Raw genomic sequence first — 16,983 nt, forward strand, 5'->3', positions numbered from 1 at the left:
TGTCTAGTTTGATCATATGCTTGTTGCCATTGACAACTAATGTATCATGGGGGTCATATGGCGGGCATCATGGATTTCAATTATCAAAAATGACCAAAATGACACATTCGCATTACGTGCATAAATAGAGAACTAAACAACAAACATAGGCAAATAAACGCAATTTTGTTATGTGATAGAAACATGCTGTATACCATAAAATCATAATAATGACGTTACGTCTTCTTAGTTGTAATAATTGACGGGAAAATAATTTTTCGGCCTTTTTCAATAAAAAATCGATGTCGTTATTGTCATCACAAGAAACAAATTTACGGAAAAAATTTTGTAACAGTCATTTCGAAAATAACTTGTGTAAACATATGTGCACTATGAAAAGATATATCGCTTGACTAATGGGAAAGAGAGGAATCTATCCACCCCAATCCCGCACCCCGAATAGAAAATGCTAAAAAAAATAACAGTAATTCATAAAAATGTATTTAAACTAACTGAAAACACATTGTAACATGAACTAACTGACTCTTGTCTTAACATATGTGTATTGTGTATGTGCATTATACAAGGATTTTATGTTTTAGCGGAAGATGCGTGGAGACCAATCCCCAATCCCATCACCACCACTCATAGAGGAAAAAATTCACATATTTACATAAATTACATATTCCCTGATTCCGCAAACATCCAAAAGCTAGTTAACATCGTTTATCTTTGATTCAGACAGTTCCCAATTACAACTAGTACGTGGTCAGCACCGAAATAATTCACTTCCATTTAGTGAAAACAACTAGAAAACATAGAATTTTTCATAAATTATCACTCATGCCAGAACGAAAAGTACCATTGAGTTCGAATTACTCTTCTTGAATGTTTTGTCTTGAAGACACGATAGCACTGTCCATTAGCACAAAACTAAGCCCTTTCGGTCTCACGATTGCCCCTTTGTTATTCACCAAGCTGCTGCAGGTTGGAGTAGGGGTTTTGGCACATCAGGGGAATAAATATCCACATCTATTTCGGCGATTCCCTTATGCTGCACCTAGTGCGGGAATCTTTGGAGGAGAACTCCCGTCTGATCCTTAAATATTTGCTCAAAGTCGACTTCATTCCTTCCAGAGAGAAGTCCGAGGTTTCCCTTCTCCGGACTTTGTCTTCCTGGGAAACCGTTCCGACAGGGTATTGCCCTTCCACATTTGCAGAAGTTCGAGAAGGCCAGAGATCTTGCTCTGACCTTCGTCGGCGTTAGTTTCTCAGTTTTCTGGGTTATCTTAACTCCTTGGCAGATGTGGTCCCCCTAAGGATACTTCACATCAGACCTTTCCAGAGGTTCCTCCTCGAAAACTTGATCCTTGCTTGCAGGAATCGGAGATGATGTTGACTCTCAACCAGTCCGTGAAGGATTTTACTCGGTGGTGGACTCTAAAAGACTACGTTCTCCAGGGATTTCCGTTGTCCAAGCCAGCTCCAACCATGACCTTGTTCACGGATGCCAAGTTGTGGGCTTACCTCGACGGCCATTGCCGGTCGAGGGAGTGGTCTGGGGATCAGCTCTCCGACCATATCAGCGTGTTGGAGATGAGGGCTGTTCTGTTGGCTCTGCTTGCTTTTCAGGAGATTCTACATTCCAAGATGGTTTGTGTGGCTACGGGCAACTCTACAGTTGTCGCGTATCTGGAAAGAAAGGGGGCAATGTCTCAAGTCCTTTGGTTGAATGTTCTGGCGAATACTCTTTCCAGGCGCCGCAAGCCAGTTCTGACAGAACGGCAGCTGAATTCCTCGATCTTCGAGGGCATTTGCTAGGTATGGGATAGGTCTCATATAGATATTTTTGTCACTGAACAACCAGGTGCCAACCTTTGTCTCTCCGGTGCCACATTAAATGGCTTGGGCTGTGGACGCTCTATCTTTGGATTGGGAGGAGATGCATGCCTATGCATTCCCTTCATTCAATCTGGTGGGCAGGGTTCTAATAAAAGTTTCGGAAGCATTATTGTTCCCTCCTTCTGTTAGCGCCCCTGTGACCGAGACAACCTTGTTCTTGTCGTTTCTGGTGGATGTTCCTCTGGTTTTCCAACTTAGAACAAATCTCCGGCGGCTGCCTCAATCCTCCACCTTCACGCGTGGAAGTTATCTCAGGAGGCCTCGCTCAGTCAGGTCCGATCAATAAGGTCTTCCTCACCTGCCGTAGATATTCTGTGGGTGATTTATCAATTAGAAAATTGATTCGGTCAAGACCTCTGTCCAGCTGATTGCGGATTTCCTTCTCTATTAGTTTAGGGAACGCAAACTTGCCTCTGGTACTATTCCAGGCTATCACACGGCTATTTCCAGTGTACTGTCTTTCCATGGTAGACCAGAGGTAGGGTATTCCACCTCTTTGTCTGCCATGATTATAGGGTTCAGTCTGGACAGGCATATGGTACGGCAGTTAGCTACATTCACTGAAGGTGTCGGTTTCTAGACCTCAGGCCGTAGGAGGAGTGATATCCATCTGTTCACTGTTCATGCCTTCGTTGGGCCAGAGATAGTTCTGTCGTTATCCTACTCACTGATCCTGCCTTTTTGGCAAAAAATCAGATTCATGGTTTGTGGCCGGATCTTATGAGGATTTCTTCCTTGACAGTCTCTATTGAGTCGAGGAGAATGATCGGTTGCTTTGCGCGTGTCGGATGCTTAGCTTTTACCTTGATAAAACTAGGGGCCGAGGTACCTTTCTTGCCTATGAAGCATGGTCAGAAAGATTTCTTAGCCCAGTCCATCTCCAGATGGATATTATTTCAGGTGATCAGGATTGCTTATAAGCAGTCGAATGATCAATCTGGGTCGAAATGCAAGATTAGGGATTATGAATCGTGTCTGCTGCCTTCTGGCGTGGTCAATCTACTTTCACCGACTTTTACCTCCGGTCCCTGTCATCTCATTCTGATGGACTGTTTTTCTAGGGTCCAGTTGTGGTGGCCCTGTCTGTTACTGTTCCTCCTCAGCAGACATATATTTATTTGTAGTTTTTAACTATATGCGAGCAGGCATTGCAATGGTACACGTCTTTTCAGTGGGAGGTATATCCAAAATTTCAAGGAGAATAATTCGAACTCAATGGCTCTTTACTTGAACCGATAATTTATTAAATCGTACTATGTTTTCCAGTTGTTTTCACTAAAAGGAAACCGATAATTACGTTAACTTGGAACTGACTGTATCATGGATAAAACATAGCCTTTGATGTTTACTGGATCCGGATATACAATGTATGTACTTTTTGTAATTTTGGGAGGGGGGCGGGAGTCCATCTTGCTTCTTCTGCTAAAAAATATAAATCTATATTTTACAAGGCACCTATGTTTAGACAAGAGGCAGTTCAGTTCAAAATTACTTACAATGGGGTTTTTTCCAACAATATTTGGAGTTTTAATTTATTTTTTTCCCATTCTTTTTCCAACCTAACCCATGCGATCTATCTTTTTATAGTACACATATATTTTCACAAGAATTAATTTAATTCGAAATGACTGTTACCAGCTGATTTATCCCTTATTTTTTGTGATGATAATAATGACATTTATCGATTTTAGTGAAAAAATATCAACTGAACATTTCATTATTTTCCCGTCATTTCACAAAACTGATGAAACGTAACGTCATTATAATGATTTTATAGTATTAAGCATGTTTTAGTCACATAACAAAAATGTGTTTATTTGCCTCTGTGTGTTGTCTTGTCTATCTATCCGCATATATGCGAATTTGTCATCTTTAATAAATGTCCGCCATATGACCCCCGTGGGATATTAGTTGCCAATGGCAACAAGCATAAAATGAAACTAGCCATCATACCGGTCCTAAAAAAACATGTTTCGAAAAACTGCCAGAGGGGTACACGGGAACTTATTTCGCCTCCCCTACTATACGTTCGTTATGATTCAGTTTCAAAAAGTATGGTTCAAAATTGAATTGAAAATACCTTACCTAGGCATATTGTGTCATTATCTATTAAATTGAGTTAAGTTTCCTAATCAATTATATATGAAACAAGACTCTTAATGAAAATGTGTTATCGATCTCTCAGTAAAAGCAATCCCAGAGATTGTCCCAATATATTATTCATAACTAAATACCAAGACTACACACATATATCCACCATGAAGACTTATAAGTATCTAGTGCTTGAAGGTACAGATTGAATTGTCCTGTTTACATGGTGTGTTCTAATTTTCTTGATCCCCAGATCAATTAAAACAAGGATTGTATTACAGTCAACCCTGTTGATACCAGCCGTTTACACTTATATGTTAAACAGTCTGTTCGACATTAATTTGAAATAGTGTAAGGAGATAATGTTATATATAGGGAGAGTTTCGTCTACTCAAGGTTTATAATGTAAAGTTGTTTAAACATTTATTACCTAATCTTTCTTAAACACTTATGTAACTAGTATTTCCATTGGCCTAAACATTTACGTTATTTCCTCATAGCGTAAAAATGACATCGTCGTTTTTAACATCGTCTATGATTGGCTGGTACAATGACGTAATAATTCCATAGTACCTAAAGTCCCCAAGAAGTTTGGTTGTTTAACGGCATTGGGTTGAATAAGTACAAACTTGAATATATGTTTTGTTAAGAAGATATTGCACGCAATCGTAATGTACCTTAAATAGAGAGTGAACGCTAAATAGAAAGTGTACGCTTATAAAATATACGCCAAATAGAGAGTCACTATACATAGAAAGTGTACGCTTAATAAAGCGTACGCAAAATAATTAGTGTATGCTAGATAGAGAGTCTAAATAGAGAGTGGACGTTTGAAAAAATGCAGTATTAAATATAGCACCCTAACTATCGAGTTTGTACCACTAATTAAGTTCTATGATTCAATCATTACGTTTAAACCAATGACCCGATATCGAGAAAATATCATCCTCTCGAAAATTTTCGGTTGTACGTTAAGATATTTTGTATACTAATTTAAAACATTGATCGGAGTATGCATATCCTTGTATTTCATATTGTTTTACATAATGGCATTTAATATGTCTTAATATACCAATGTAGTACAGCTGTACTAAGTATCTCAAGTAATCTATAATAATAAACTCAACTTGTTTGATATAGATCAAAGTTGGTCTAAACTCCTATGTGGTTGATAATGCCTTTTTAATCATTAGTTGAATATCCATTTGTTCCGACCTCATAACCCTTGATTATCGGCCTAACATGAACTTTTTCCTTGATCATGATATTCCTCCTAGAGCTTCACATAACCTGCTTCACCGCTCAAAAGGTTGTGTTAGATAGAACTTTACTTCAAATTTACATGATTTCCCTGGATATCTAAATGAAAAAACGATGTCTTTCATTTGTAGTTCATTCTTACAAGATACCTATTTCAATACCTACTGGTACATTGCAACTGATTTGTTTTATTGACATCCTTGATCCTCAGAGGAATTCAAACAAGTTTTCTATTACAGTCACTCCTGTCAAATGGCAATGCATTGAACCGTCTATAATCTGGAAACCTATCTGCAGAACTAATTACCAGCGTTACGAATTTTCCGGGCTGTCGAATTATGTGTTCTTAGTTGATATGAAACATTACGATAGGACGTTCTGGGACATTTTCGGCAGACTCTGATTCCGGATAATATGCGTTCGGATTATCGGGTTTCACTATATTTATATTTTCATTCTGTTTGATCACTTGAATAAAGGTACTGTACTTCAGTTTGGTCTGTCGATTTGATTTTAACCCATTAAATGGAACATAGATTTCAGAATAAAGGAACGTTGCGAATTCTATGTAACCGTTGGCAGATTCGTTTTTCAGTGAGATAGCTCGAGTGACCTATAAATATACACTACATCCGATTAGTTCCAGAGAGCTCCGGAAAGAAAACCCAAAGAACAAATAATGAACATGGACAAAATTGTTGTCGTTTAATACTTGAATAGCAATATATGTAAAAGTCGGATGTAGGAGCAGTCAAAATGTTGCTGAATCATTGATTTTCGGGGCGATTGGCTGTTGAACTAACTAGACTGATTTTTTATTACATTGCAAATCGTTTACTGTATTTACTTACGGCTACTCTTCGCTTGGGGTCGATTAGCACATTTGGAAATATCGAGTGGCCATTATTAAGAATCATCGTACATATTTATTTTTTTTAATTAGTAATTTGTAGTGTATGTTTTAGAGTACATGTTAAGTGGATTCGTATTGTTCATAGTGTCTCTATAATTTTGAGTTAAGAACAGTTGTCTACGTCAAAGTGCTTCGCAATTCGTACTGATGAGACTATTAGACTTTTATCATATATTACTAACAATAGGCCAGTATGACGTCTTTACACCATTGTACTCATCACACCTGACGCGATTCACTTTGATTCTCTATATCCTGCCCCAAATATCACGAGACAATTATTGGACCAAAATCAAACAGTCGCAAGTTTAGAACAAAGCACTAACGATGTTTACATCATTTTCAACTGTTTAATATAAATTCGTCTTTCTGGAATCTGCTATAGTTGCATACAATTTTATTTCACGAACAAAAAATGCTTTGGTATTCATAAATTTTTATAACTTTGTTTATCAATGCGTATCATACATACACATATCAAAATGTATGTAAATACAAATATAAGTATTGACATTGTAGACTACATGTTATTTTCATACACGAGATATCTGGGTTTCTTAACTTGATTATAATGTAGTATTTGGCGGCTTTGTTTGTCACACTACTATAAGAGAACAACCAACTAAACGCTTTTCCATAGACCACAGTGTTAACCTTTTGGCATCCACTTCTAACACTAATAAATTCTGATGAGCCACCATGTTCTATACTTAAAGTATACTTTCTCATATAACAATAGATAGAAAGGAGGGGTCCTCAAAATTCAGCTCGAACTCTCACAGGGAAGCCATTTTGAATTGGGGTGCAAATCTAATGTTTTACCTATTCATTATCAATATTGATATATTCATATCATGATTATCTAGGAATAATTTCCAATCAGAAAACATGTTTACTCTTGAAATTCATAACCAACCAGCCAATCAGTAGCAGGCTCAATTTTGTATACACATGAGCCATGCTTGGTTGTTCAAAGATGATTATCTAAATCACAAGATAAGAAATATTTTCATTTCTCCTTTGCTTTAAAATCTATGATTTTACTTTCCATTAAATTAGCAAGTAGATTATCAATGGAATATTTAAAGTTATCTGTGTCACAATTGGACGAACATTTTGACATTTTAAGGCCTACTACCTTTTCGAAAAGGTTTTGAAGTTTTAAAATGGGAATGTAAACTAGATCGATAACTTTGTAGAGTCACAAAAATTAATAGCTTACCTTTATCGCTACTTATTATCATCTTTGAAACAATTTTATTAATATAAATCAAATTTAATTTTCATAACACATGACGTTTTATATTTCCCGCCATCGGCTTAAATACCGGGCGTTAGTTTACTATCACTGCGCCAGATGTTTGTTCGGTGTTATAACCACATCTTAGCCCATCGATATATATTTTTATGTTATTATATTTTAAGAAAGGACTATGTATAAATTTTGCAGTTTTCAGTTGCTATGGTAACCTTCCGAATTATCCAAAAATCAATTAAGTGAATTTGAAAATTGTGTCATCTTTTGCCTATTTCTCGAAGTGTTTATCTCATAAATATTGCAGCGCAATCTTGAACAAACTTGAACATTTATTCATCTTAAAGAATATAAGGGTACATCAGATACATCTTTAGGAGAAATATAAAGTTTATTAAATGATGGGTTCTATTGTTTCTTAGCCCTGCAGGTAGGGCGTTAGAATTGTACCTGCTGCCCCTATTGCATGATCGTAAAAGGCGACTAAATTTAGGATCTTATCTTTTCTCTTCTTCCTAACTGACTTTATCTTTCCTAATGCCTCCCTTGGCACCGCCTCACTTTTGGCCTTGAGTCGAGCGTTCGCCCCTGTGAGGAAGGCTCTGGGATCTGTCCCCTAGTCGAGACACACCAAAGTCTATAAAAGTGGTAGTTTCTGCTCCTGCTTAGCGCTCAGCATACAGGGAGTGGGACGACTGGTTCGCCCGTTGTCAGTATAATGTGACCGGGTGGGGTGTGTTGCTTGGTGTCTTCGGCGGCATGCTTCAGTGATATAGCACTATAAAAAGGGCAACAGTTCCACTATACAAGAAGACACAACATGAATATACCGCAGTCTCCCAAAACACGCACCTCGCACAACATGCACGCAACACACCGCATACATGGGAGGCCGTCCTTACATGACCATAGCTGTTAATAGGACGTTAATTAATCAAACAAACAAACAAACAAACTATTGTTTCTAAATGAAAAACATAAAAAGTATGGTCAAAGTTGAAAACAATTCCACATTTTCATAATTTTTGCATAATTATGAAGGATACCATAGCAACTACAGATGCAATGATACATAAATATCAAAGGTATATTCGACATTTGATATTCAACACTTAATCACTGAATAACAATAAATAGGTTTGAGGACCAAAGAGCGCCCAAATCATACTTAGTCCTTTTAATTTTTGAGAAAAGAAGCGTGCCTTTAAACATCTTTTATAATTAACATATAAAAGCAATAAATATAGCTGTTTATACCTAGAAAATCATATATCAAATATTACGATTTTTAGGTCAATAATGCACGACAAATAATTAAGTATAAGAATTACCTCTGTTCCAGACCAACATACACAACAAGATCGAAAACGTGTTGTCCATTGCTGTAAGAAATTGGTGTGATCCCTTTAGCAGACAAAGTTGAGTGTTATATCGATGTAGGGCGTTGCGATATTGATTTGGATATCACGGTTAGGATCATCACATCATATATTCAACCAACCATAAATCCATAATGTGGTAGTCTACATATTTGACCTAAACAGTTAAAATTTAATACCTTTACATAATAAGAGTTCTAAAAGCTTTCGTTATTTACATCGTCCTTTGTTAGCCGTATTGGCTTTATAATGATGCTGTTATTGTACAGTAGTTGTCTTCCGTTTAGCTGTAACATTGATCACATTTTACTGAAAAATATAAAAAGACCTGTTTGCCTATATTTCCCGTGGGAGACGGGTTTTTCACGGACAAACAAGTCTTAAGTATACCATTCAGTAAATTGCAATAATACTGCCTATAAACGCCAATCCATTACAATAGATAGTTGTTTCTGATTTCCACGTTCTAATCAATGTGAAAAAATCGTTCAGATTCATGTTTCTTTCATACATGTACCTGAAGGTGTCATACTGATGTCATCTGAGATGTATTACATATGTACACGACAGGTCTAATACTGACTGGTCTCATGTAATACACTCATGTCACCTAAGGCTGTGTTACATGGCTACCCATGCAATAATAGTAAGTTTTGACGCCTTGACATCACGAGGTTTTTTCTCGGTAATTGGTTTCCAGATATATGCTGGTTTATTATAAAATATGCAAACAACGTGATTTGCGATGACGATATCACGTAGTTTTGCATGTACTAGATTAGAGAATTGACATGCCGTCGTGGTTATCCTATTTAAAAAAAAAATGGCGGGATATACAGCTGTGAAACTGCAATAAAACATCGAGGCATGAAAGAGAAATGCAAACCTAATAGTAATATTCTACCCTCGTGATCAGAAAATGTTGTAAAACCATCGGCAAGCCTCGGGTTTTGCAATATTTTGTGACCCTCGGGTAGAATCTCTCTTTTCTCCATAGCCACATATGAAAGAGTCTTGAGAGTATATTTTAGTACTCAATATCAAATTCGCTTCAAAAAAGACGTCTTGTACACATGTCACAACCTATCGCACGCGGTTGTTGACTTTAAATGAAAAAGGTAAAATGTTATCGAAGCCATATGAAATGACATGGTATGTGGAAGTGACGTTTCCAACAGTGACACGATCTTTATTCGCTCGGAAACATACTGTGGTTCGACCAATCCAGGACAGCTAGTTCACATTCCGACGTAATAAAAAAGGCTATTGGTATATGCGATACTATCGGTTGTTGAGGATATCTCCTATTATACAACCACGATACCATTAACATTCTTAATATGAAAAACAAATTGATATTTGGAATTTTTAATTATTTCTGTAATACAAAATTTGGGTCAAAGAAGTCATATCAACAGGATTTTCCAGATGACATGGGATCCCATCAAACGTAAGTCTCTAGGATACGAATTACTTCAAATGGTAAATATGGGAGAAAGAAGTAATTTCAACCATGTGGACTAAAACATTGTCAAATTTTCGAGGCGATCTACCCCTTTATGAAGACACACAAAACGAACACGATTACTTCATATGAAGCGAAAATTTGACTTTTTTTTGTCTATACGGTTGGAATTACTTCTTTGTCCCATGTACATGTATTATGTAATTCTTCCTTTGCCTTTTTATTGGACAATTCGTGTTCTTAACATAAGCGAATGGCAAAAGACAAAATTAACTTTCTCCATATGTTGACTCAGAAACGTATCAAAAACGGATAGTTTGATAATTTTCATACTGTTATAAGGATCAATACAAAATTTATTGTCTTTGAAAGTTATAAGTAAATGTAAATTACCAAATATATGTAGTTTTCCAGAAAATTATGAACAAGTTTTATGTCATATTGAGTTATTTTCCAGAAAAAGGAAGCTACATTACTCGATGCTATTATGGAGGAAATATGATAATAATTGTGATTGTTAATTAATGTTTTTTGTTTTGTTTTATTATTATTATTTTTTATTTTACTCACCATGAACGTATTCTTTTATTCTAATCTTTAGCTGTATCCATATAGTCTTAATGTACACATGGTTTGTTGATATGAAATTGGTAACTATTGTAAATTGTTTGAATTATATGTATGAAGAAATAAATATTATAATTATTATATTGTCACTATAAATAAGGACAAAAATTCCATATTCTTAAAATTTATTTAAGAATAAGAAAACAATGCATGCATGTTATTATATATTATGTGTGACATTGAATACAGTTCCCAATCGAAGTCTCGTCAAGAAAACTGAACAGACGTTGACAAGACATACTGTAAGGATTAAAGCTATGAAAAAAATACAAAACTAATGTACATGTAAAAATGATCCACATTGATCAATAAGGTTTAAGCTTAGGACAGTCCATGGAGATGGTAGTGTAACATATAGTGATATACATAGTCGCGTTAATGTAGAAACGAGAATGATGAAACAATCATTTGATAGTAATTTAAAGTTATATGTGTCATAATAGGACGAAATCTTCTACTTATTACTTTTTCAGTAATGTATTGAAACCCATAAGGTTTGAGGAATCAAGCGTCGAAAATCATTTAAAGGCATAGAAAAAAAAGTATGATGCAGCTATATAAACATTAGTTATATCGTTTTATGACGTACAGAGGAGCAGACTATCGTTTTATGACGTACAGAGGAGCAGACTTACAAGTTTGATTTTAATCAACTTGTAATGGAGCGTGACGTAGAGTAGTCCGCTACACCTGCCTAAATTATTAGGTTTGTGTTTTTTCCTAATATATATTAGGCAAAAAAACAACTAATAATATAGTCAGGTTTAGCGGACTAGACGTAGAGCGGAGCGGAATTTTTATCAGATTGCAGGCTCTTTATTCTATTCTGAGTTAAAGAAATTGTACTCTTCCTTCATACACTGCATATATATTTCCATTGCTGTTTCCTTTTCAATTATCCCCTGAAAACAGGCATTACTTATCAATGTGTCGACCTTCTTATATCCGTCATAGTTAGGATCGAAGTTTCCCGCTGCCCAGGCAGTGTATACACCATAATCTCCCTGTAAATAAAGATAGTTTTTCATCAAGTTCTTACGGAAGATAGATATTCTAAAGCATGAAGCGAAATATCAACTAAACATTTAGTAATTTTCATTTTTATCGACCAGTAATTACCACTATATTATATCTATTATCATGATTTTTTCATAATTGCAGAACCTATTTATATATATAACACAAATAATTATCATGCAATACAGCTTACTCACATCAGCGATTTGTTGTCCAATCCAGGGCCACAATTTTAGACAAGGACAAATCGCGACGAGGAAATAGGGGGATTTCATGGTAGACGCTACATGGTCCTCATATTCGGTATATTCTGCTAGTGTATCACCAAGTGAAATCTCTTCTGGTTGTCTAATATGTCATTTCTTGAATTCTTCTTCGTACGTTCTGAAGTATAAATTAAAACAAATGGGGCAAAATATGACAAGCAGTAGAGTAGCACAAAAATAAGATATTTGAATGTATATGTTTCTCTCATACCTACGTTTGCAATACTGACTGGTCTCATACAGTACAATCATGTCGCTTACATGGCTATCCATGCAATACAGCCTTGTGACGTCACGATCTTTTATTGCTTGAAATAATTACTTTTTTTCTTGGAAAAATACTCACATTTGGTTTTACCGATACGAGGCTGGTTTTACTATAAAAGATTTTTAAACAACGGGATCTGCGTTGAAAATTTTAAGCAATGTTCATACATGCAAAATTTACTTGCATTTGCGATTTTCTTCGAACTTAGTTCAATATGACGGGATATCAAAGTTGTGAAATGGCAATAAAACGTCGAGGTATGAAAATACTCTTTATAGGGGGAATAGAGATATTAAATATTACAGCTATATGACTTATTACAAACTGAAGAAGCATGCGAAGAAAATCACGATAAATATCTAAACATCACGGCGACCTCATTTCGCGATCTCGTTTTGAACTATTTGTTCATGGCGATTACATTTCGCGATGTACGGACATACGATTTTTATTTTAACTATTATGACGCAATTTCTGTTTGCTTGTGAAATACTCGAAATCAAATCGCTCAATAAAAAACATTTGGTTTACTGTAATCTAACGTGTCCGGGAAAATCATAACTTTTTAGATGATTATGCTCATCAGTCAAATCGGATTTAACTTCGGATATATGCAAGTTCGCTGTCTACGACATTGAGTGCATGGAAAGAAAAAGCAATACAATTATCGAACACTCAATCAGACGAGGAAGTGGGGACAACTAAATGAGTATTTACTCGTATCTGTACATATTCCCTGATTTAGACAGACTGTGGTCTCTAAAATGATTCGGGTGGATTCTCTACAATGAGACTTAGTGAGGTCTATAAAATTGGACGGCGTGGGGTATCTAAAGTGAGACGGAGTAATGGGTAGTTATGTCTTTGCTAAGCACACAACATACTTCACTTACAACCAGAATAATGGATTTGGTGATGTTTTCCCCTTAGCTACAGCGAAGAAATGCTCAAAAGTAATGCATAAGTTCCCTAGCACAAAGCAATTATGTAAGATATGTAATTTTCTCCCAAATAGCACATTTTATTCAATGCAGAAAGATAAATTGTATTAAATTTTGCTGTCAGTGTGACCAAAAGGAATATGAAACCATAATTAGAATTATGAAAAGACACGTGCATAGAAAGATATAACATATTCCATTCTCCATCTACGGTATATGAAGAAATTTTCAGGGAAAATTTATTAATACAAAACACAAACCAAAGCACTTTTCGTGTTATCCCTTCCATTTTGCAGATACATTTTAACTTAACGATTTAAACGACAGGGACATGGATGTATGAAGTTATTGATTGAACATTAATCCGAATAATAGCGCGTATGTATTCGTATGATTGTAGGTTATTTCTTTTTTGAAAGTCATCCATTGGTGTTAGTATTTATACTGAAATACGTTTTATAGGTCTTGATCCTCTTGTTAAGGTACTTCAAGTATACCAGTTCATTTGGGTACTGCCTGGCTTCTGCTGCGGCTTTCTCTATGCCATGTTGCTGTTTGTAGAGATCAATCTTGTACACTGAAGGCACCTGTATAAATGATATTGCAATTTTGAACATATGTCGATATATAAGCCTGTGTTTAATGAAGCGTTTTATTGGGTGCAATTTTCTTTAACGACAAGTACTACAGAAGTACATTAAAGGAATCGATAAGAACACTTCTATATGCGATGGCAACGAGGGTTTCGAAGATTTTATCGTTCGTACCAAATTTTAATGGATCTAGAGTTCCTGTCTTGATGCCCTGCACAAAGTCAGTCTCTAACGCCTTCTGCCTGATTTCTTCTGGGTTTTCCCATAGTTGGTCAGACAGTGATTTACCCCATGTCGAAAGCTGTAACACAGAAATTCGTAAAATAGTGCATGCACCTAAAGGCTAATAGGCTACTAGCACAAGTATGATCTGACCTTAAAATCGGTAAGCAAAAGAGAAATGTATAATAGTATGGAACTGTCAAAAAGTATATTTACAACAATATTACTTATTATTATTATTTTGTTTTGTTTTCTTTGCTATAATATCTCAAAATCAAACTAAAGAACAAAAAGGTTATAAAAATGTTACAGATATTTCATCCATAAGACATGATCGAAGAACGCCTACCTTCTGGTTTCTGTCTTAGTCCATGGTGTCCGTAAACAAAATGACTAAATCTTTTAAGATAAACAAAATGACTAAATGTTTTAAGATAAACAAAATGACTAGATGTTTTAAGATAAACAAAATGGATAACTGTTCAAAAATAAACTATTTGGCTAACTGTTCAAAAATAAACTATTTGGCTACATGTTAAAAGGCAACAAAAAAATTATTTTCACAATATAGGTATGTTGTGTGTTTGGAGTTGTCTTTGAATTCATCTAAATTTTATGAGTTAGCATATGTTTGTGAAAATATGCATTGCTTATTTAACATTAGTTAAAACAACAATACCATGAACATGTTATCTTACATACCTTACATTACAATTCTGACGTGACGCTACCAATATTGGTACACTTTTTGAAGATAATTGTTAAAATTTTGAAAGTGTGCATGAATCCAGATTTCTTCTTTTATCATTCAATAAAAAAGTTGCCTTCAGTTTTAATTTCATAAATTGTTATATACCAGCAGTGCATATATCTATCAATTGAGAGCTTTGAAGAATGCCCGATCCAGCCTATGTTCCAGCAGGTTTGAGTACCAAAAATTGAACACCTCCTAAATTTGATCAGATTAACAAATATCTAGTATACAAATAAAAAAGGTTTGAATTCATTTCAGGAAAGTTCAAACATTTTTAGTTTATTTAAGTCACACAGTTATCTGTCAAAATTATCCCATTCGGCAATTGTTTTCCCTGTTTTAAATTATATGGTGTTTTTAGGGTTGTCGCACGACGTCGTTACCCGATTTTGTTTTCACAATTTCATCATTTTCGTTTTTAAATACAGATAATAACCAAACTACATTAGGAGGTGTACCATTTTGGGTAACCGAACCTGCTGAAACACGCGGATAACCAAGGCATGCTTCAAAGCTTTCTATTTCAAAATATATGCACTGCTGCCAAGTAAATAAATTCTGAAATAAATATTTGAGGTATTTGTGAAAAGTTAAGAGAAAAGAGAAAAATCTGGATTCATGCACACGTTACAAAATTTAAACAATTATATTCAAAAAGAATAGTGAGATCTGGATAAATTGTAGAGATTTCCCTTTCACCAATAACAGTATTACCAAAGAAAAAGACTAAGGGTATGTGAACAGGGATTATACAGTATCATTTATACAGCAAGTTATAATTCTCTATTTAACTATTTGTACCCAAGTCAACAATAATATATACAAGATATTACAAAGTGTAAATTTATATATACCGTGGGTAATTACTACTTGATATGAACGCAAAAGAAAAATACCACATGCACTCGCCGTTACCTGAATCGCATGAACAACAAGCACCGACAGAAGCGTGGACCTCTCTCAAATTGACGAGAATTTCTTTTTTCGTGACAAACCTGATCATCTATTACATTTTTCATCAAGTAATATAACCATTAGGATATACATTCTATCATCAGGCAAAATATTGTATTTTCAACAATCAAAGATTTTACAAAAAAAAATATGAGACTTACTTAAATTCAAACGGTTGAAATTATATTTAGTTACATAAATTGCTACACGGTGGAAGATGTGCCATATACTTCAAGCCTCGCTATTGATACTTGTCACCGACATATCTGAACATGCACAAGTGCGTAAATTTACTATTTTCCTTCTTGTTTCTGCCTTATAGTTTATTTCCTGATAATTTTATCATGACCCCGCGTATCTTTACGTACCGGGTACACATATATTACAAAGCATGGCCATTAGATTATATGATAAGACCTACTTTATATAACTCTTACAGGGATGTAGTGTCCAATTAAGATACTTGTGACACAAATAAATCAACTACATTATATGTGTACAATCATATGAAACTGGGGTTTTCAGGGGACAATTAAATTAATATTCGATGAAAGTCACTTCATTGTTCTTTGTAGAAGGCAAAGTCTTTTTGAGATAAATCACCTAGGTCTCCAGGTTAACATATATACATTTGTTCCCCGTTATTACGCCACATGTTTGGTACATGCATGTTGAAAGCATCGGTCATTGTTCAATAAATGTTAAGTGGAATTTTTTGATACACCGACTCCCAATAAGATTGCAGGATATTCTTCTCAAGTATGTAATATGCTTATTGATTTATATCAGAGAACTATTTGCTATTAACGTGGAAATTAAGGCAAGGGCGATTTCGTTAATTATGCAAAGGATGTTTTTAGCGTGAAACCACCCCCGCGCGTAATGTTTCTCTATATGATACTTCGTTGTCAAATTGGTAACAGATCTGTTTATAGCGATATTAATCACATTTATTGTAAACAAAAGTTCTTCCGTCCATAAATGCAAGTTGGTTTACAGTAACGAAAAAAATAAACCCGACACGGGTTTAGAGTGGCCTCAGAAGACCACAAATATTAAAACATTACGTATATTTGCGAAGCTTTCCAGAAATTTAT

Source organism: Argopecten irradians, chromosome 10 (genome assembly GCF_041381155.1).
Source record: "Argopecten irradians isolate NY chromosome 10, Ai_NY, whole genome shotgun sequence".
Classification (NCBI taxonomy): domain Eukaryota; kingdom Metazoa; phylum Mollusca; class Bivalvia; order Pectinida; family Pectinidae; genus Argopecten; species Argopecten irradians.